We start from the raw sequence: 21,794 nt of genomic DNA, 5'->3' as shown, positions 1-21,794 counted from the left end.
GACTTGGGGTTACGGGCATTTGTGTGGAAGACCATGGAGAGACATGTATATCAGTATCAGAATTGTTAATCCATATCCCCATGGGATACAACTTTATCAATTAACCACGTACCTTGCTTTTACACAGTACCTTTTGCTTTATTCTTTCCTTTTCTAAAACATTTATTTATTTATTTGAGAGAGAGAGAGAGAGAATGAGTGAGCAAAGCAGGGAGAGGGGCAGAGAGAGAGGGGGGAAATCCTCAAGCAGAGGGAGTCTGACGTGGGGCTCTGTCTAAGAATTTAGACTCTAAGATCATGACCTGAACAGAAATCAAGAGTCGGCAGCTTAACCAACTAAACCACCCAGGTGCCCCCTTTTGCTTTATTCTTACTGATTCTGTTTCCTAAGTGTCTTATGTCACCACCTTTCTCTCCACCACCTCCTTCAGGGAGGCTGTTTCAGGTATTTATAATACAATAATATCACAGTTGCCCTTGAATAATACAGACTTGAACTGCACAGGTTTGAACTGCTTTGTATATTTTGTATACATGCCCTTTATCAGACATGTGTTTTGCAAATATTTTCTCCCAGATTATGGGTTGTCTCTTTATTTTCTTAACAGTGTCTTTTTTAGAGGAGTTTTTAACTTTAACAAAGTACAGTTTATCAATGATTTCTTTCATGGATTGTGGTGTCATATCTAAAAATTCACCACCAAATCCAAGATCACCCATATTTTTCTTCTTTGTTTTCTTCAAGAAATGTTATAATTTAGTGTTTTACATTAAGGCCTGTGATCCATTTTGAGTTAACTTTTGTGAACAGTTTAAGGTCTCTAGGTAGGATCTTTTTTTTTTTTTTTTTTTTTTTTTGTAGATGGTCATCTAATTATTCCAGAACTATTTTTTGAGACTTTCTCTATTGAATTGCCTTTGCTCCTTTGTCAAAGATGAGTTGACTATATTTATGGTTCTCCAATTCTGGGAGAAGGCATTCAGTCTTTCAACATTAAGTATGGAGAGTTTTGTAGATGTTCCCCATCAACTTGAGGTAATTCTTCTTTTTCCTACTTTGCTGAGTTTTTGTCATGAATGGGTATTGGATTTTGTCAAATGCGTTTTCAAAATCAATTGATATGATCATATGTTTTTTCTTCTTTAGCTTGTTGATGTGGTGGATTACATTGATTGATTTTTCAAGGTTGTTGAACCAACCTTGTATACTTGCAATAAATGCCACTTGGTTGTGGTATATAATTTTTATACATCATTGGATTTGGTTTACTAATATTTTGTTGAGGATTTTTGTATCTATGTTGATGAGAGATATTGGTCTATAGTTTTTCTTTCTTGTAATGCCTTTCATCTGGATTGGGTATTAGAACAATGCCAACCTCATAGAAATAAGGGAATAAAAATGCCTTCTGCTTATATTTTCTGGAAGGGGTTGTGGATATTTGGTATAATTTCTTTTTAAAATGTTTGGTAAAATATCCAGAAAACCATATAAGCCTGGTGCTTTCTGTTGTTTGGAAGGTTATTCATTATTGATTAAATTTATTTAATAGATAGTTATTCAAATATCTCTTTCTCTGCATGTGAATTTTGGCAGTTCTATTGAAAGCTGGACATCTTGTATTGCATATTGGGAACTGAGGTAAATAGGCCATCAGTGTGAAAACATATTTATCTGGCTAAAATTAATACTTAAAATAAATATATACTTTTATGTATTTATGTATAACATCTGCAAGATGCAAACTTTCCAGAACTCCCCATTATTAGTAAAGGGTTTCCTTTAGTCAAAGCCCTCCATATTTTGGCTTCAATCTAACTTTTCGATTTTTTTTCTAATAATAATGATGTTATCATTTATAGAGTACCTGTTATTTATGTATTTAACACAGTAACACTTACTACAAGGTATACTTAAGTATGTCCATTTTACAGATGCAAAGTGGGAGAACTTGGTATGGTCACATAGATCTTCAATGACCAAACCAGGATTGGATCGCAGATCTATCTGGTTCTAAATTTCATGCTTTTTCTCACTCGATTTCAGTGTTTATTGCTTTTATCAAGCCCTCTAGTTTACCTAGTCAAATTCATCCATTCATCATCCCCAAACATGCTAATAACTCTTGCTGTTCTTCTTGGAATTCCTGAGCCACCTGTATCAGTAATGGAATAGCCAACTAAAGTATTTTAAGTAATAAAGGCATAGTTATTTCACATAACAGAAAATTTGGAGGTGAGCAGTCCCAGGGTTGACAGAATAGCTCTGCAACATCACCAGTGACCCAGACTTGATCATCCTTGTATTCTACTACCTTCATTGTCTTGGTGATGCCCTCTATAATGTTCACTAGAAGGCTGATTCAGCTTTCAGACTCATATCTTTGTAGGACAGGGATACAAGCAAATAAGTAAGTGGGGCAAACAGCAAAACAGTATTTCCAAGAATTTGAGTGAAACTGTACCCTAAACCCATCCCTAGATCCATCAACTGCAAAGACAGCAGGATTACCATAAGACATGACTTATTTTTCAGAATGGGCACATTTCTATACAAACACAATCAGAGATCTAAAAGCAATGAGGAACAGGTGAATGACATTGGAGCCAACCTGTGGGTTGCCAGACCATCCATCCTTTAATGTCCAGATCAAGCACTGTTCCCTGCCCTGATGATCTCCTTACTATACCAAACAGCTTGATCTCTCTTTCACATGGAATTCTTTTCTCTCTCTCTCTTTTTTAAAAGATTTTATTTATTTATTCAAGAGAGGGAGAGAGAGAGAGAGAGAGAGAGAGAGAGAGAGGGAGGCAGAGACACAGGCAGAGGGAGAACCAGGCTCCATGCAGAGCCCGATGTGGGACTCAATCCCGGGTCTCTAGGACCACGCCCTAGGCTGAAGGCGGCGCTGAACCGCTGAGCCATCGAGGCTGCCCTCACCTGGAATTCTTATAGGTATTATCTCTCCAGGTGATTAAATTGTTTACCATCTTGTATTATAAATTATCTTTTTAAAAAAGATTTATTTATTTGAGATAGCATAAACAGAAAGTACAGAGAAAAAGGGAAAGAGAATTTCAATTTCAGCAACCCCCACACCACCCCTGTGGGGCTCAATCCCATGACACTCAGATCACAACCTGAGCTGAAACCAAGAGTTGGAGGTTCAACTGACTGTGCCACCCAGATGCCCCATGAATTATCTTTTTATGTCTTTATTCTTCAAAAATATTTTACAAGTGTCTTGTGAATAGAGAGTATGTCTTATCCACTGCTTTATCTTCAGCACGTCTAGTATTTGGTAGGCACACTAAACATTTACTTGAGGCACAAAATGTGGTCTGTTCAGCAAAACCACCTGATAGCCTACATGAATGTAGTTCCTTCTTGCTTGTATATGTAGACTCTGCATTTCTCTCTCCTGACATACATAAAAGAAAGGATTTGAGAAAATAAGTAGTTTTGAAAATGGTGATCATATAATGTTGTTTTTGTAATCCATGATATGCAGAACAAGTAACAATAGACCTTGAGAATAGAGTCCTATCTTCTGAAGTCAAGAGAAGATTCATCCATGAGCAAGGTAGTTTAAAAGATTGTGGCTTTGTAATATGGCATCTTTCCCTCTATTTTAAAATACCTTTTTTAAAAAAGATTTTATTTATTTATTCATGAGAGACATGGAAAGAGAGGCAGAGACACAGGCAGAGGGAGAAGCAGGCTCCATGCAGGGAGCCTGATGTGGGACTCAATCCTGGGACTCCAGAATCATGCCCTGAGCTGAAGGCAGACGCTCAACCACTAAGCCACCCAGATGTCCCTGCAAAATACTTTAAAAAAAGAAGAAAGAAAAAAAACCATTTTCATTCATCACTTTGATGATGTTATCTGACACATTGAGATAATGATATCGGTTAAAAAGAAATATTGAGAGTCCAGCATACCAAGTTGTTGGCTGAAGGGCTATATTTTGGGTATAAACATGCAATTGTGGCTTTTCAAAATTCCAAGCATGCTTGGGAGAAAGCAGCAGGATTTTAGGCTGTTTCACAGGGTAGTCAGTGGGATGGAGGAGGAGGAGAGGGAAGACTAGGGCACAGGGCGGAGGATGGTGTTAAGACGCTCAGCCCACTCCCGGGATCTGAGCAATCTGCTTGGTGTTCATTTGTAAGATCATCCAGGACAGTAACTAATTTTCACTGCCATAAAATGCATCACAATTTTATTTGTTAATCTTAAGGAGAAAAACTACTTATTACTGCCATAAATCGGGTACTGTGCTCAGTAATTTATTCACATCATTCATTTTTAATTCTTCTAACAATCCCCCCAAATAAGTATTATTATCCACATTGTTGTGATGGAGAAGTTGATAGTGAAATTACCCAGGATTACAGAGCAGTAATCCCCACCTTCAGCAACCACACCCTGACCACAGTCAGCAGCCAGCAACATAGAGGCAAGACCCTCCACCTGCAGAAAGGTTGCACCTCACTGAAAGCTCAGATGATGGTTAGCATTTTTTAGTGTTGTGCCCAAGACTGCGAATCCGAGAAACCACCAAGGAGCAGACACCGATGCAAGCACACGAGGGTTTATTAGAAGCTCGAGCTTGGGTCCAAGTATACCCGACACAGCGGAGCAGGGACTTGGACCCTGAAGTGGGTTACAGCTGGGTTTTTTATGGGCTGGTCTAGGGGATTTTCAGAAGGGGTGGAGGAATTTCTCAAGTTCTGTTTACATTCTGATATGGGGTTTTCAAGGGCATTGAGCTCTGTTCTCATTCTAATATGGGACTTTCTGCCACGGGTGTGAGCTCTGTTGTCTTTCTGATGTGGGATTCTCTGCTAAGGGCAATTCTGAGCTCTGTTGTCTTTCTGATATGGGATTCCCTGCTGAGGACATTCTGCAATTTTTCCTGTAAAGTTCAGCTCTTATTCACAGGGGCCTAAGATGGCTGTACTTGTGCTAATGCTAAACTTGAGGTGGAATGGCCTTAATTTTTCTCGGCCTCCACATTTAGCATATTGTTATTGAACACTTAATAGTCTACAGTGGAGTGTAAACAACTTTAATATGCACTGGGAAAGCAAATGAGTCATTTGAATCACTTTATTGTGAAATTAGTTTTATTGGTGGTGGGGGTGGTGATCTGGAACCAAATCTGCAATATCTCCAAGGTATGCCTGTGATCAAAACCTCTGGGGTGGGGACCCAGGGACCCCAGAGATTGCCATGTGTAGCATGTATAGAGGCTGGCTTATTCAAAAGAGGTACAGAAATGTTAGAATTAGGGTTTATTCATTTTAAGTATATTAACATGAGTGTGGGATGGTGAATAAAACAGTGCTCTGAGGTTTATCTTGTCATTTGCTCATAGGAGTTCTTGGGAAGCATGAAAAATAAATATTCCGTAGGGGGAGAAATAGAGAACAGCATGATTATCATCTGTGACTCCCTTCCAGCTCAGTCCAATCTCAACCCAATCTAAAGTTGTGCTATATTAATTTCAATTTTTCCTAATAGTTAAAGTGATACATATGCATTAGAAACCAACGTTCCTGACCCCACTACCCTCTCTCTCTGTTTTTCGTTCTTATGCACACTTACACACTCTCACCACGTGCTGCTTGTGTATGTATTTATTAAAGTGTACATATTTTCACACTTTGTATAAATGGCACACATACCACACAACATTTTGCAACTGTTTTTGTTGTTTTAAGTTGTGCTTTGGAGATTTATCCACTTAGAAGCAAGTGACTGTACTTTTCACTCTATGTATCACAAATTACTCATCTATTCTGCTGGTGGTAGATATTTGAATGTTTATAATTTCTTGACATTAAAAACAAGCTTGCAAAGCATGTTTCCTTGTGCAAAAGTGCCAGGATTCCTAGGAAATGCACTGAGGAGAATGATTATTCTTGCATTGAAAGTTATGCATGTTCCCAACTTCAGGAGATTTGTCTAAATTGCTCTTCAGTGCAGTTTTTCCTTATATCCTTGACAATCCTAGGTATTAGCAAAATTTTAATCTTTGCTAAACCTACTGTGTGAAATGGTTTAAACTGCGTCACTGTGCATTTCTTCAATGAGTCAATGATTTCAGCAGTTTTCTTGTGTTTCTAGTCTTTTCATATTTGCCAATTTTTTCTGTTGACTCGTTTGTCTTTTCTTTATTGATCTTCAGGGTGTTTTTATGTATGTTCCACACTTACCTTTCAGCAGTTATACACACTGCAAGTATCCTTTTCAGTCTGCGGCTCATCTGTTCAATATGGTGTTTATTGGCAAGCAGAGGACTTTAAATTGGATGCAGTCAAATATATTGATCTTTTCCTTTATGGTTTATAATTTTAAAAAACTTTTACAAAGTCCTCCTGTATTCTGAGGTCATTCATACAGATATTTGCCTCTATCCTTTTCTAAAAATTTTAAAATTTCCACATCCGGTTTTTAATCACTATTAGTTTTTTTTTTTTTAAGACATTTATTTATTTATTTGAGAGAGAGACTGTGACTAGAGGGGGAAGACCAGAGGGGGAGAGAGAGAGGGAGAGAATCTCAAGCAGACTCCCTGCTGGATGTAGAGCCTGATGTAGGACTCAAACCCACGACCCTGAGATTATGACCTGAGTCATAATCAAGAGTCAATCAGTTAACTGGCTGAGCCACTCAGGTGCCCCTAATCACTAGGAGTTTAATTTAAGGTTTATTTTTGTATTAGGAGAGGCTAGGTTATGCTAAAGAAACAACCCCAAATTCCAGAGGTTTAATCTCAAATTTATGCCTCATTTACACTCTTGTCCACTATGAGTTGCCAGGGTCTCTGCTCATCGTAACCCCTCAGGGACCCAGACTGATGGAGGCTTATCTAGACAGGGACCTCCAAGATCTCTGCAGCCATAAATGTGGCCAGTCTCAACACTGGTGCTGAGGGCCATGCTTGAAGGTGACACATGTGTTTTCTGGCCACATTTCTGTAGCCAAAGCAAGTCACATGACCATGTCTAACCTCAAAGGAGGCAGGAAAGTGCAACCTCCCCCTGAGTCCAGAAGGAGAAAAAAACTGCAGTACTGGAGAGATGAAATTAATTTTTTCCTGGACCAGGCAATTATCTCAACACCATTTTTCAAAGAGTGTGTGATTTCCGATTGATTGGTAATGCCACGTTGGTCACATCACAAGCTCTCACCCTGCTGTGTGTTTCTTGCTGGCTTTCTCTTGGGCATCACTGTTCTACTCATTCAGTTCTGCTGTGATACTCCCTTGACCACACTGTTTTAATCACGACAGTTCTACACAGCTATGAATCTGATATCTTTGCAGTGAAAGACCCCTAAACCTTGGTTGTCACCTTTCCAGTTGTCTCAGCCAGTCCCGATCCTTTGCTTTTCTTATGAATTTCCAAACCAGTTTGTCCAATTTGGCAAAATCCCTCCCAAGATTTTGCCTCGTGTTCCACAGGAAGCAAACACAGGTGCCAGAATATGGACTTGGGTCTCTCTGATCCCCTTATGAAAAACAAATAGAAATGTCAGCCTATGAACTGACGTCAGCAAGTGAAGACAGGGTAATTGTCTTGCTTCCTCCCCCAGCTCCTTCAGGGCATTGGGTCTTATTTTTGTAGCTTCCCGGCTCCTAGCAGGGGACTTGCCCAGAGTTTGCTGAATTACACTGAATGTGAGTGTGTGAGACAAGAGGTCTAGGCACACCCAGTGGGCAGGGGCTTAGAACATCCTTAATAGGCCTGAAGGGTGAAAATACAGACTCTGCTTCCCACTAGGAGATGGCTTGATCTCATCACTGGGTATTGGCTGGAGGCCACGTTACAGAGTAGGGACAGGCTTTCTCATCAGCACCCAGAGCCAGGCATTCTGGAAATTAAATCGGCTTGCCATGTCTTCTTAAAGCATTGATCTCTGATTGTGAGTCATTTAGCCTCCAGGCACCAACTCTTAGCTCCTAAGAGTTAATCAGCCCTAGGGCTCCAGTTGTTTCTCCCCGGAGGCTGATGGTCCATGTGTATTCAACAAATGCTGTTGTTGAATGGTCTGAAGGGGAGATGGCAGGAAGTTAGCTCTCAGTCCTTTCGGGAAATGCGGCTGGTTGGAAATAAAGAATGTCAGGGAACGCATCAAAGATGATTCTCACGTCCCCTCCACTACTCCAGTGGGATTTTTGCATTGCCAGTGTTACTTGATGACTCACAGCTCTGTTTTCTTCCCTGTTCTTTTGTAGCCGGAAAGGAAGATGCTGTGCTCTGGCTCATGCATTGTGCCTCTTATGACTCAGTTGGCCAGTCTGTTAGCATTGATTTGTTCTTTGCGGGCACTGTGTAGGGCAGCAGGCTCTGTGAGCCACAGCAGAGTGTCAAGTGTGCTCTTGCCTCTTTGGTCTGCATCCAAGCACCTAGTACTTTCATGGCCTCTGAGCAAACGACAGTGCCTGGCCCTAGGCTAAGCTGGAGATGCACGCATACTTTTCTATGTATCATCACCCTTTTATCGAATGTTAAAGAGAACTTTGTGTGAGAAAGAGAAATGGCAACATTTAATGTCAGCTGGTTTTGCTAATAATTACATTGCAAAGACATGATACCCCACACAATGAAATAATTGGAACTACTCAAGAATTCAGTGTGTTGCCCCAAGAACAGTGGCCTCTGCGTCCCTCCTGGTGTCCTGTGGAGGCGGGCTGATGGGTGCATCTACCCGTGTGGGGAGGGAGATCTGCATTAAATAGGATGCTGGCTGGAGTCACTTCCAGGATTCCTTCTGGATTCTGTATTTTTAAAGATTTTATTTGTTTATTTGAGAGGGAGAGAGACAGACTGATCACAAGCAGGGGAGAAGGACAGAGGCAGAGGCAGACTCCCCACCAAGCAGGAAGCCTGATGTGGGGCTCCATTCCAGGACCCCGAGATCACGACCTGAGCTCAAGGCAGACACAACCATCTGAGCCACGCAGGCACCCCCATATCCTGTATTCCTGGGGCTGCCATGACAAAGCGCCGCAGACTGAGTGGCTTCGACGACAGTGCTGGAAGCCAGAGGTCTGCAGTCAAGGTGTCAGTAGGGCCACACTCCCTCTGGGGTGTCAGGGGAGCGTGTGTCCCAGGCTCTCTCCCAGCTTCTAACGTGTCTCGGCTTGTGGCCATGCAACTCCGATCTGCACATGGTGGCCCCCTGTGTGTCCATCTCTGGGCCCAAATTTTGCCTTTTCATCAAGACACCAGTCACACTGGTCAGGACTGGTTATACTCCAGTATAACGTTGGCTTACCTAATTACATCTGCAACAACCCTCTTTCCAAGTACAGTCGCATCCTGAGGTATGGGAGCTAGGACATCAACACAAATTTGGGGGGAGTGCGATGCAACCCACAACTTCCAACTCTGTGATTCAATCAGATTTCAAGAAATATAAAAGTCTCTTTAAACTTCATAGCCATTTGCACTATTAGCTATTGCTCATCTAACCCTGCTATTCCCCATGTCTGGGCTTAGAGGGAGCACATGTTTGTGTTATCCCTGAATTTCAGAAATCCTTCAACTTTCCTGTGTTTCTTTTTCTTTTTCTAAATATTTTATTTATTTATTCATGAGAGACACAGAGAGAGGCAGAGACACAGGCAGAGGGAGAGGCAGGCTCCTTGCAGGGAGCCCGATGTGGGGACTCGATCCCAAGATCAGGGGGTCACGACCTGAGCCAAAGGCAGATGCTCAACCACTGAGCCACCCAGGTGCCCCTTTCCTGCGTTTCTTTAGTTCCATGGAGGAATAACCACCTACCGACTGTGCTTACCTCTAACTAGAGATTCTTGGACTTGATTGTACTTAATAGAAATATAATCTGGCCTTTAGATCAGTAGTAAATTTGATTTTCTCAATAATCCCTCCACTGTCTCTTTGGCTCTGCATTTGCCAGCCTGACAACATTCTGGCACATTTTCCAATCTGAAGGGAGGATTGTTCCCCATCCACATCAGCTGCTTGCCCTTTGAACCTTCCGTGTTTGTGTGTGTGTGTGTGTGTGTGTGTGTGTGTGTAGATGGTCCTCTGCCATCCACCTTATTCTCAGGATTTTAAAACAAACTCGCACGAAACTCAGCAACCCCAGAGCATCACTTCACTTAATCAGAACCTAATGAAACTTTGAAACAAAAGCATTTAAAATGTGATGAATGAATCTATCACAGGAGGATGAAGGCAAAATGACTAATTAGGAAGATGTCGCGCCCACAGGGTTTTTCTGGCAATAGAGGGAATAGTCTTCTTATAGTGTTAAAAGGAAATAAGCAAGAAATAAATTTATGTGTTCAGTACAGTTTCCACTGTGGAGGGAAAAATCAGAAAAAGAGCTGGAGTGGATTAAGGCAACATGTTCACTGTAGTTATTGACAGATCATCGAGTGAGGCAATTTTAATTTTTTTCTTTAAACCTGCCAGTGTTTCCCAAATGTCTTTCAGATAGCCTGTGTTTCTTTCATCCTGTATCTTTCTTTTGTTAGTTGAGGCACAAGGATACGAGCTCCTGTTCCTCCAAGGCTGTGCTGGGGTCATGTAACCAATTGGACTGGGTTCTCTGCCAGTTGAAGATGCTCACTCGGTATTAGTTGGATTAACTATGAAGACAGATGCTTTGGGGTGTGGAGTTTTGTATGAGAAATAGCGTAGAGGGGCCGTTTTCCCCTCATTTCTTATCCCAGACACTTCCAATGCAGATCCATAGTCATCATGAAGTTGTGCTTAGGGATCCAATGAAAATGCGAGTTCAGGTTGGAGACTGGGAATGATCCTGTAAGCTGCTAGTGACGGAGGCCAGTTATGCAGGTTGTTGTCTTCTAGGTCATCCTGATAAAAGAAACTTGTGGATTTTGTTGCTGGAAATCAATGCTCTGGGAGAAGGAGAATGGCCGGATCTGAGGAATAAGCCTAGGTGCCTGGCTTACCAGGTCTCTTAATTTATGTAGAGCCGTGTGACATCCAAAGCCTAGATCAGAATACATATTCTCATTTCAAATTCCAGGGTGAAAGCACAAGCCAGTGCACTTCCTCAACCCACCGCAAATCTCCATAGCAACGGGAGATGCCAAGCCTCCCCAGTATGAATGGTGAGGAGCCATTGACAGCTGCAAGAAACACTACCCAGCTGCTGAGACTTTTCTCAGAAAAACCTGCTGTTCTTGTCCCAGTGACTAACTCCATGGTAAAGTGCTCTGAGCATGAGTAAAATGGAAAAAATCCTCTTCTTAAGATTCGAACAGAGGGCTCCAGGCTACTTTCAAGGTGAGGGTGGGTGACCAGCCAGCCCAGAGCTCTCCAGCGGATAAGGCGTCAGGGCAGCACTAAGAGCATCACTCGGGTGTTTCCATCAATGGTCATGGGCACACAGCCATGGTTCCTGCTCTACCTGACGCTCCCTTCTACGCAGCACAAAAATAAGGACCACAGACATGGACTTCCCTAAATTTGAGGGTGCACTTAGAGTAGAAAGTTGGTGTCTTCTTTTTGCTCCAATCAGGGTTCATCTGTAGAATTTCAAGGCTCTTTTAACTCATCACAGGAATGGCTTTCGGTCCCAGGTAAGAGGTGTACCCCACTGTGACTCCACGGGAGACAAATGAACGCCCAGAGCAGAGGAAGTAATTTGCACCTTAGAATGGGAGCTCGTTATAAACGAGGTTCTGGATTTTGGTGAGATTTTACACCACAATACCTATTTTCTTCTTCAGACAGAAAAAGATCTGTTTCTATCTTCAAACTGACCTGAAAATCGAAGATGAGTAGAAATCTACTACCTGCGCATGGCTTTTAGATGAGGCACCTCCTGTGCCATCTTCCCCTTTGGGAGGCATCCTCCCTGGTAGGCAGCCCCACTGGTCACCCCATTGGACTTCTCCCGCCACCAAGTGGCCATCAGCTTCACACCCAGATCGTCCTTTTGTGCTCTTGAAGGTGAAGATGTCACGCTCTCTGCAACAACTGAGCTAAAGACACACCCTGATAACAGTTTGTCAACACTTGTCTTGTGCGTCTGTTGGTTTTATTTCGATACAAAAAGATTTACTGATTTGGTCTCTGGGATTCTTGTATCTCATTTTCTGTGTGCATAAGCCAGGCCTGGTGAGAAAAAGAGGGGAGGCAGGTACCTTGGGAGGGAGACTCATTCCCATCTTGTCTTACACCCTCATTTGCATGTTCCCAAATGTTCCCATTATACAAATTTCATTTTCAGGACTCCCCCTCCCTGCATCCCTGATGAACAGTTTTCCAGAAATTTTCCAAAATTTCTACCTTTGGAAATTTTTTTTCACCAAATGCTCTGCTGATGGCTGGGCAGCCAGCAGAGGCCTTTCCAGAGTGGCTGTCTGATGTCACTGAAGACAGCGCCCTGCCGACCATGGTTCCTGCTGTTACATGTGAACCTCACTAAGTGGTTTTTTCTTTTCTTTTCTTTTTTTTACCTTATTTCTTTCTGCCTTCTCTTTTAAAAACTGACAATGTTCTCCAACTCGCCTGAGATTTAATTTGAACTTCATGATCCTTTACATGTTTTGACATTTGAGAAATCAAAACGTCAGTGAGATTATCTCCTAGCAGAGTCTGAGCCGATATTACACAGACTTTACCAAAACAGCGATTAGCTCTGCCTGTCTGTGTTCTGCCGAAGGGGGGTTGAGAGGACGGATTCAGCGCTGAGGCCCTCAACCTGGGGGTAGGATGGAGGAGGAATCAGAACTGTGGTCCTGTCTGGCCCTGCCACATGCTACTGCTGTGCCCAGAGGAGGCCATTTGCCTTCTGCCTCTCTCTCTCCATCTGTAAAGTAATCACAAAGTGCATTTATTTTTTAAGCCCATGTTTGGTCCATGCCCATTTTTTTTATGTAATAGCAAGTCCTCTTTTTTGTTGTTGTTCATTTCATTTCATTTCATTTCATTTCATTTCATTTCATTTCATTTATTTCATATTTCATTTCATTTCATTTCATTTCATTTCATTTCATTTCATTTCATTTCATTTCATTTCATTATTAACAAATGCCCTCCTTAATCCCCATCATCTATTCCCCCACCCTACCCCCACCCCCTTCCCTCTGGTGACCATCAGTTTGTTCTCTAGAGTTAAGAATCTGTTTCTTGGTTTGCCTCTCTCTCTCTTTTTTCCCCTTTACTCATTTGTTTTGTTTCTTAAATCCCACATATGAGTGAAACCATATGGTATGTGTCTTTCTCTGACTGATTTATTTCACTTAGCATAATATTCTTTAGCTCCACCTATGTTGTTGCAAATGGCAAGATTTCTTTCTTTTTATGGCTGAGTAATATATATATTATATAAATATATGTATGAAAATACATGTAAATATATATATCTACACCACAGCTTCTTTATCTGTTATCTATTCATCTATCAGTGGACACTTGGGCTGCTTCCATATATACATATTTTTAAAGATTTTATTTATTTATTCATGAGAGAAACAGAGAGAGGCAGAGACACAGGCAGAGGGAGAAGCAGGCTCCATGCAGGGAGCCGGATGTGGGACTCGATCCCAGGTCTCCAGGACCACGCCCTGGGCCGACGGGGGGCACCAAACTGCTGAGCCACCTGGGCTGCCCTGCTTCCATATCTTAGCAACTGTAGATGCTGCTGCTATAAATATTGGGGTGCACTTATCCCTTTGAATTAGTATTTTTGGGGTAAATATCCAGTAGTGTGATTAATGGATTGTAGAGGAGTGCTATCTTTAACTTTTTGAGGAACCTCCATACTGTTATCCACAATGACACCATCAATTTGCATTCCCCCGACAGTGCATGAGGGTTCCTTTTTCTCCACATCCTTACCAACACTTGTTGTTGTTGCTCAACTTGTTGTTGATTTTAGCCATTCTTACAGGTGTATGGTAATATCTCATTATCGTTTTGATTTGAATTTCCCTGATGATGAGTGATGTGGAGCATCTTTTCATGCGTCTTTGGCCATCTGGAGTTCTTTGTAGAAATGTCTTCGTTTGTTTTTTGGGTGTTGAGCTGTATCAGTTCTTTATATGTTTTGGATACTAACACTTTATGTTGTTTGCAAATATCTTCTCCCATTCAGTAAATTGCCTTTTGGTTTCGTGTTTCCTTCTCTGCACAGAAGCTTTTTATTTTGGTGTAGTCCCAATAGTTTATCTTTGCTTTTACTTCTCTTGCCTCAGGAGATATATCTAGAAAAATGTTGTTATGGCTGATGTCCAAGACATTACTGCCTGGGCTCTCTTCTAGGATTTCTATGGTTTCACGTCTTTAATTTACCATTTAGGTCTTTAATGCATTTTGAGCTTATTTTTGGGTGTGGTGTAAGAAAGTGGTCCAGTTTCATCCATCTGCATGTTGCTATCCACTTTTCCCAGTACCATTTGTGGAAGAAACTGTATTTTTCCCATTCGTATGGTCAGTCCTCCTTTGTTGAAGATTAGTTGACCATATAATTGTGGTTTTATTTGTGGGTTTTCTCTTCTATTCCATTGATCTTTGTGTCTGCTTTTATGCCAGTACCACACTGTTTTAATTACCACCACTTCATAATATAACTTGAACTCTCCAGTTTTGTTTTTCTTTTTCAAGATTGCTTTGGGTATTGTAGGTCTTTTGTGGTTCAGTACAAATTTTAGGATTTTTCTATTTCTGTGAAAAAATCTCTTGTTTTTTTGATAGAGATTGCATTAAATCTGTACATTGTTTTGAGTAGTATGGATATTTTAACAATATTTGCTCTTCTGACCTATGAGCATGGAATGTTTTCCCCTTTCTTTGTATTTTCTTGAATTTCTTTCATCAGTGTTTTAAAATTTTCAGAGTACAAGACTTTCATCTCTTTGGTTAAGTTTATTCCTAGATATTTTATTGTTTTTGGTGTAATTATAAATGGGATCGTTTTCCTAATTTCACCTTCTGCTGCTTCATTATTAGTACATGGGAATGCAACAGATTTCTGCACATTGATTTTGTATCCTGCAACTTTACTGAATTAATTCATCAGTTCTAGTAGTCTTTTGGAGGACTCTTTAGGTTTTCCACATAGAGTATCATATCACCTGCAGATAGGGAGTGTTTTACTTCTTCCTTACCAATTTAGATGCCCTTTATTTCTTTTTCTTGTTCGATTGCTATGGTTAGGACTTCCAGTACTATGTTGAATAATAGTGGTGAGAGTGGAGATCCTTGTCTTGTTTCTGACCTTAGGAGAAAAGCTCTCAGGTTTTCACTATTGCGTATGATGTTGGCTGTGGGTTTTTCATATAAGGTCTTTATTATGTTGAGATATGTTCCCTGTAGACCTGCTTTGTTGAGGGTTTTTACCATGAATATATGTTGTACTTTGTCAAATGCTTTTCTGCATCTGTTGAAATGATCATAAGGTTTTTATCCTTTCTCTTATTGATGTGACATATCATACTGATTGTTTTGTAAATATTGAACCACCTTTGCATCCAAGGGATAAATCTCACTTGATTGTGGTGTACGGTTTTTAAAAATATACTGTTGGATTCAGATTGCTAATTTTTTTTTAGTTTGCTAATATTTTGTTGAGGATTTTTCATCTATATTCATGAGAAGTATTAGCCTATGGTTCTCTTTTTTTGTGGTGTCTTTATCTGTTATTGGTATCAGGGTGATACTGGCCATATAGAATGAATTTGGAAGTTTTCCTTCCTCTTGTATTTTTTGAAATAGTTTAAGAAGAATGGGTATTAACTCTTTAAATATTTGACAGCATTCACCTGTGAAGCCATGTGGTCCTGTACTTGTTTTTTTTTTTTAAGATTTTATTTATTTATTCATGATAGACAGAGAGAGGCAGAGATATAGGCAGAGGGAGAAGCAGGCTCCTTGTGGGGAGCCCGATGTGGGACTCGATCCCAGGACCCTGGTATCATGCCCTGAGCCAAAGGTAGATGCTCCATCACTGAGCTACCCCAGTGTCCCTGTTTTTTGTTTTTTTGTTTTGTTTTGTTTTTTGTTTGTTTGTTTGTTTGTTTGGATTACTGATTCAATTTCATCACTGATCAGCAAGTCCTTTCTTGCACTCTGAAGCATCTTTCTGAGATAAAGTCAATGTCTAAAGAGTCAATAAAGAACATTAGGGGCATTGACAACTTTCCCAGCCTTGATTCAGAGGCCCTTGATTTCCAATCATCATCAGAAAACATTTTGAGGTGCTTGTCTGCAGCAGGCTCTGGCCTGTCACCTCATTTCTCCTACACAGTGTGCCATTAGGCTTTGGGAAAGTCTTTTCTGGGTTTCTCTTTCTCCATTTGTAAAATGGGCACATTGATTTCTACCTGCCTTATCACATAAAGCTGTTAGTAGGTTACTTGGAATGTGTTAAAATGCTCTGAGCCTCTTTGAAAAATTTTTGTTTTCTCTTTTCCTCTTTTACAAACTCTTGTGGGCTTCATAAAAAAACACACTTCCTCAGACATTTTTATTCAATACTATTGAGCTCTTTGAAGCAGCCTTTAGCCTCAGCATGCAAAGATGCTTCTGGTTGCATGGAATATACCACATTGCAAATTTGAGAAATAAATGCTGGAGTCAAGTTTAGTGTTGCTTTTAAAGATTTATTTATTTATTTGAGAGACAGATAGAGAACAAGAAGGGGGAGATGGAGAGAGAGAAGGGAAGCAGACTCCCTGCTGAGTATGAAGCCCCACTCTGGGCTCAATCCCAGAAACCTAAGATCATGACCTGAGCTGAAATCAAGAGCCGGAGGCTTAACCAACTGAGCCACACAGGAGCCCCTGTTGTTGCTTTTAAAGAGAGAAAAGTCTCTCACTAGCCTGCTACAAATGACACATACGTCTACATCACTGAGAGTGATCAAGGGCCTCTGAATCAAGGCTGAGAAAGTCGTCAATGCCCCTAACATTCTTTATTGACTCTCTAGACATTGACTTTATCTTAGAGAGATGCTTCAGAGTGCAAGAAAGGACTTGCTGACCAGCAATGAAATTGAATCAGTAATCAAAAAAAAAAAAAAAAAAAAAGTTGCTTCAGTGAAGTCCCTGTTAAGAACATTACCTTTCCATAACGTGGCACCTTTCTCTAAGTCATGCAGGAGACAGCAGTGACCAATGTGGAGCATGACAGCCTCAGGTCCTTTCCTGCTCCTGCTGTTGGGACTCTCTTCATTCCCATAGGCAGCCTCTGGGAGACACAGCCCCAAGCTCTCTGCATACCCAGTGTCCCCCCACCTTCTGCCCAAAGGCCACAGCCCCAGGGGGCTCCCACTTCTTCCTTTCTGTCACCCCCACCCCTACCCCTGTGCTGCCTCTGTTGCTCAGGTGTCATCTGCTATATTTCCAAAGTTCTTACTACGCCTGTCTCTGGTAAGCCTGTGAGCACATTTGAGGTATGTGGGAAACTCAGAGACATGAGTCTGCTCAAATGTAAGCACTGCTGCTGCCCTCTGACCAATGAAGTCTGTCTGTGAATGCCCGCTAGAAAATGAGGCTCTCTGGAGTGAGATTTAGAGGTGTCCCCTGATGGAAGACAGAAAAAGCATGTTATGAGCATATGTGCTACTCTGGTACACTCTTCCCTCTTCCCTCGAAGCCCTTTGCTGCATTTTTGTATCCTGCTGCTCATCATGGTTAACATTCCCCCCTCCTTCCGAGGGTTCCCTCCTTTGCATCATGGAACAGCTACAGCTGATGGCAGGAATCAGCACTTCCTGTACTGCAGATCGATCCACAGTAAGGTAACAGTTATCACAAGAGGATCACTTAGTTATGATAGCCTGTGCAAGGCATCAGTATCCACATGCTTAAGGCTGCTGCACAGCATTTAGAAGCCCAGAGAAGTCAGCATCTACAGATGTGGAAGTGAATAGATAGACAGAATGTGCTAGGTGTTTGTGTGTGTGTGTGTGTGTGTGATGTTTTCTTCAGTTTTCCCAAAGAATAGTGAATTCACTAATAAACCTATTATACAAGCAATTTGTATTAATACATACCTGTTGTTACAAATTAGCAATAGCAATAGTTTACCTGTGTCTAGACTTTTACAGGTTACAAAGTATCCCAGCACTCCTGCAAACAATGAAGTGCGCAGGAATTGGTTCAGGAATTGGTTAGGTAATGATTTTTACCAATGATCTGGTGTTATTCACTCAGACTCATACTCACAAAGTGCTCAAGGTCTTTATCTCTGTGGATTCTGTTGCTCCAGCTCTCCCAGAAGAAAATTGGACTAGCTTTCAACTAGTCAATTTTGATTTCAATTTCAATTTTGATTTCAGTGAAATCACTGAACCTGCATTTCTGATAATGCTGGAGTCAGTTCTGAATTAAACTCAGTTGGTGTCTCTCTCTATTGCTCCAGGATGTGGAAAGCTGTCCAGCCACAGGCAGGACCTTACTGTCTGATCTTTCACTTGCTCATTTGTTTGGGCCCCGAGTATGCAACCTGGTTTCCAGGTAGAGATGAGGCACCCCTCCCTGCAGGTGTTCAAAGACAGGTATGCATCTACTAGGTGATTATGGGGACAGAGGAAAGCATCCTAGGGAACTACTGTATAGCTTGGGTGGTTGCTCATCAACCTGTTTTCTTTTCTTCCTACATATCAACCAAACTACCTTTCCCTTCCTCCCTTGTGGATTTATTTTTATTTTGTTAAGTTATTGAGATTTCTGGGTTTATTTGTTTTAGCAGCTCACAGTTATCTTACCTAATACAGTAGCTTTTAAGGCTCCATCCAGTCCTGGTTATGGACATAACACTTGGTTATGATTACTTGTCACTTTCTCACCACTTATAACTGATCCTTCTCATGCCTTCTCTTCTTCTGGTTTTCCACAGGATTTCCATTACTTTTTATTTTTCTAGGGCTTTGGATGCACTCGTGGACAAGGAAATGGCTAATGTCAGTTTAGCCAATCCAGCTACCCGACTCCAAAGCAAGCTCGCTTCCTGGGCACGTGTTCAGCCTCCTGTTGTTTGCCACATGCGTCAGGGGTAGGCTAAGTATATGAGGGAAAGCTTGGCATGGAAGCAAAGGTGAGATGGCCCCAGGATGTGGCGATAACAGACAGTGTTTGCCGCGAAGTGGAGATGGGGCAGGGATGATGGAATCAATGGGATCATGGTGCCTGTTGAGGGAGTTACCTGCAGGAGATGACCAGGCTCTGATTGTCCCAGCAATACCCCCCAAGCTGAGTCCTAGCTCCCTACATATTGACTCACTGCAGAAGCCAAGTAAGCAAGTGTTAAATGACTGTAACATTGCCTCTGGCGTTTCCAAGTGGGTCCCTAGTACATTGTACAATCGTTAACTAATTAATAGAAGCGGAGGGTTCAGAATTTGGAGAAGGACTTAATGAAATTTGTTTTTAATGGTAGCTAATTATTGATAAGCCAAGGGAATCAGATCTAATTAGCATGACCCTCTGCCTGAGAAATTGGGTGTCGGGTTTTAGAACAAGTTGGACTAGGGCTATCTTTCAAAAGAAAAATCATTTTAAAGTGCAGTTCTTAAATTCTTAAAAAAGCTTTATTTATTTATTTGAGAGAAAGAGAGCGTGTGCATGTGAGCGAGCAGGGGCTGGGGCAGAGGGAGACAGAGAGGGAGACTCCTCCAGCAGACTCCCCTGCAGAGGCAGAGCTGACTTAGGGCTCGATCCAGGGACCTTGAGCTGAAATTAAGAGTTGGACACTTAACCTACTGAGCCACCCAGGTGCCCCTTAAAGGGCATTTTAATGAAAATTTCTGATTTTGTTTTGAAACCTTTAAAGAATCATCAGCAATGGCAGCAGATTTAGAATCTGAATGAAGGTTAGAATTCTGGCTTAAGAGATTGAAACTTTTGACCAATACCCTGATTATTCTATTTAATGTATGGGATAGAATTCGATGAATGAGTCTGTTCAGGCCTCATCTGGGGTAGTATGTGTGTGTGTGTGTGTGTGTGTGTGTGTGTGTAAGAGAGAGAGAGAGAGAGAGAGAGAGAGAAGATTTCATCAAAGACTTAGATATAATCATTTTTAATCACATAATATTTGTCGGTTACACTTGACCCAGTCAATGTGTGATCATCTTCTAATACACACATGTGCATAGAGGGGTGCTTTACTTAAAAGTCTGCATTGTTTGGATATATTTATTCACCTGAAGCTTTTTAATAAAGTGCTTCTAATGTAGAATTCAATTATTTTAGTAAGCACAGAAGGTGAGGCAGTTACTCACTGTGCCATAAAGTATTTGAGGCTTCCTCCCCCCTTCTTACTCTTTGATGTTGCATAAGCTATTCACAAATATCAGTTGCTGTTGACATCCAAACCAACAAATATATTTAGCACAACACACCAGAGGCTGGAGAGTAAAGCTTTTAATTAACCTGCAGGGAATTTTCTAAGACCATAGGTTTAAAAAAAAAAAAAACCTTAGAAGTGAGAAGTCCCCTGAGAAAGGTAATACATGCATTTTCTCCTGGCTTTTGGATGTCACCGTAGGGCAGGGGACTTCTGACCCACTGATGTAAGGCAGCAGATTGCCATAAAAAAAAATTACTCACATCCTTTGACTAACTCCATACAGTGACCCTGCCCTGCTAAAAAGAACAGTATAACATCCAAAAAAATGTTAGTATGATTATTTGAAATTTCAAAAACCCTCAAGCCCCAACATTGTGAGAAGTGGTGTTCAGTCCAATCCTCCTTTTTTGACATTTTCTCTTTGCTCAGGGAAGCCTCCTCCCCTGCCCCAGGACTGGGTGCCTTCCTGCTGCTCCCTCTCTTCCCAGGGTGTGACCAGGGAGCCCTGTCCTTGCTGGTGGCTCATCCCCCTTCCTCTCCTTTCCGGGGCCAAGCTTACCTGTTGGGTCCCCATCCTTTCTCTCTGCTTTCCAACATAATGAGCATTTGTCAGTTCCTGACGGGCTACTGGGTGTGTTGCATTTCCTCCCTAAGACCACACTCAATGTAGTGGGCATTAGTATTCCTACTGTATAGGAGAGGAACTGAGTGAGCGAGGCCAGTGACTGGCCAGAGCAGAGCATGCACGGGAGAGAGGCCAGTCCTTCCCTTCCTCTTTCTTAAGGAAGGTTTCCTGGAAATGATGTGGACACCCTCCTCCCAATCCTTAGTGGCTTTGACCTTGTCTGCCACCGGCCCCTTCTTCCTTTGGACTGTCTGTTCCCACAGGCAGTCAGCTCAGCTCTGCACCAATCCTCTGTGCCCTTCACCACTGCTCCAGTGCATTCTCCAAGCTCTTGGGAGACTTAGAGGTCCCCACACCTCACAGTGCTGATGCCCAGGCTCCATCTACAGGGCCCAGTGTGTATCCGGGTATCCCCAGAGGCTGGCAAGTGGGTGGGCTGCTGGGGAGCCTGATGGAGATCCCAGAGACTGTGCTTCTTATGCTCCCCTCCACCTTCCCCTTCTCTCCCCTCCACTTGTGCTCTGTCTCCTTCACTTTCTGAGATGTTCAGATAGACAGGAATGAAGCAGCGCTAGTATCTGCAGCTCCCCCGCACCTGCTCTCAGGCCCCCTCCCCTGGCATGCCGTCTAGACTCCTCTGCCTGCCTGTGTTAGATGGGAAACAAACTACACAGTAGGTTGAATGTGGGAAGTTTAAATATAGAGATGTATTAACTGCAACAGGGAAGTAAGTTACACAGATGTAAAGAAAACCCTACAGAACACCCTAAGGCTAATGGAGAACTCCTGTGGAAAGACAAGCCCGGAAGGGGCCCCTCTCCTAGGCTACTGGGTTTCTAATAGTGTTGGAGAGAGTGTG

Source organism: Canis aureus, chromosome 37 (genome assembly GCF_053574225.1).
Source record: "Canis aureus isolate CA01 chromosome 37, VMU_Caureus_v.1.0, whole genome shotgun sequence".
In the NCBI taxonomy this organism is placed as follows: domain Eukaryota; kingdom Metazoa; phylum Chordata; class Mammalia; order Carnivora; family Canidae; genus Canis; species Canis aureus.
The sequence above is the reverse complement of the archived record's forward strand: the minus strand, read 5'-3'. Positions refer to the sequence as shown.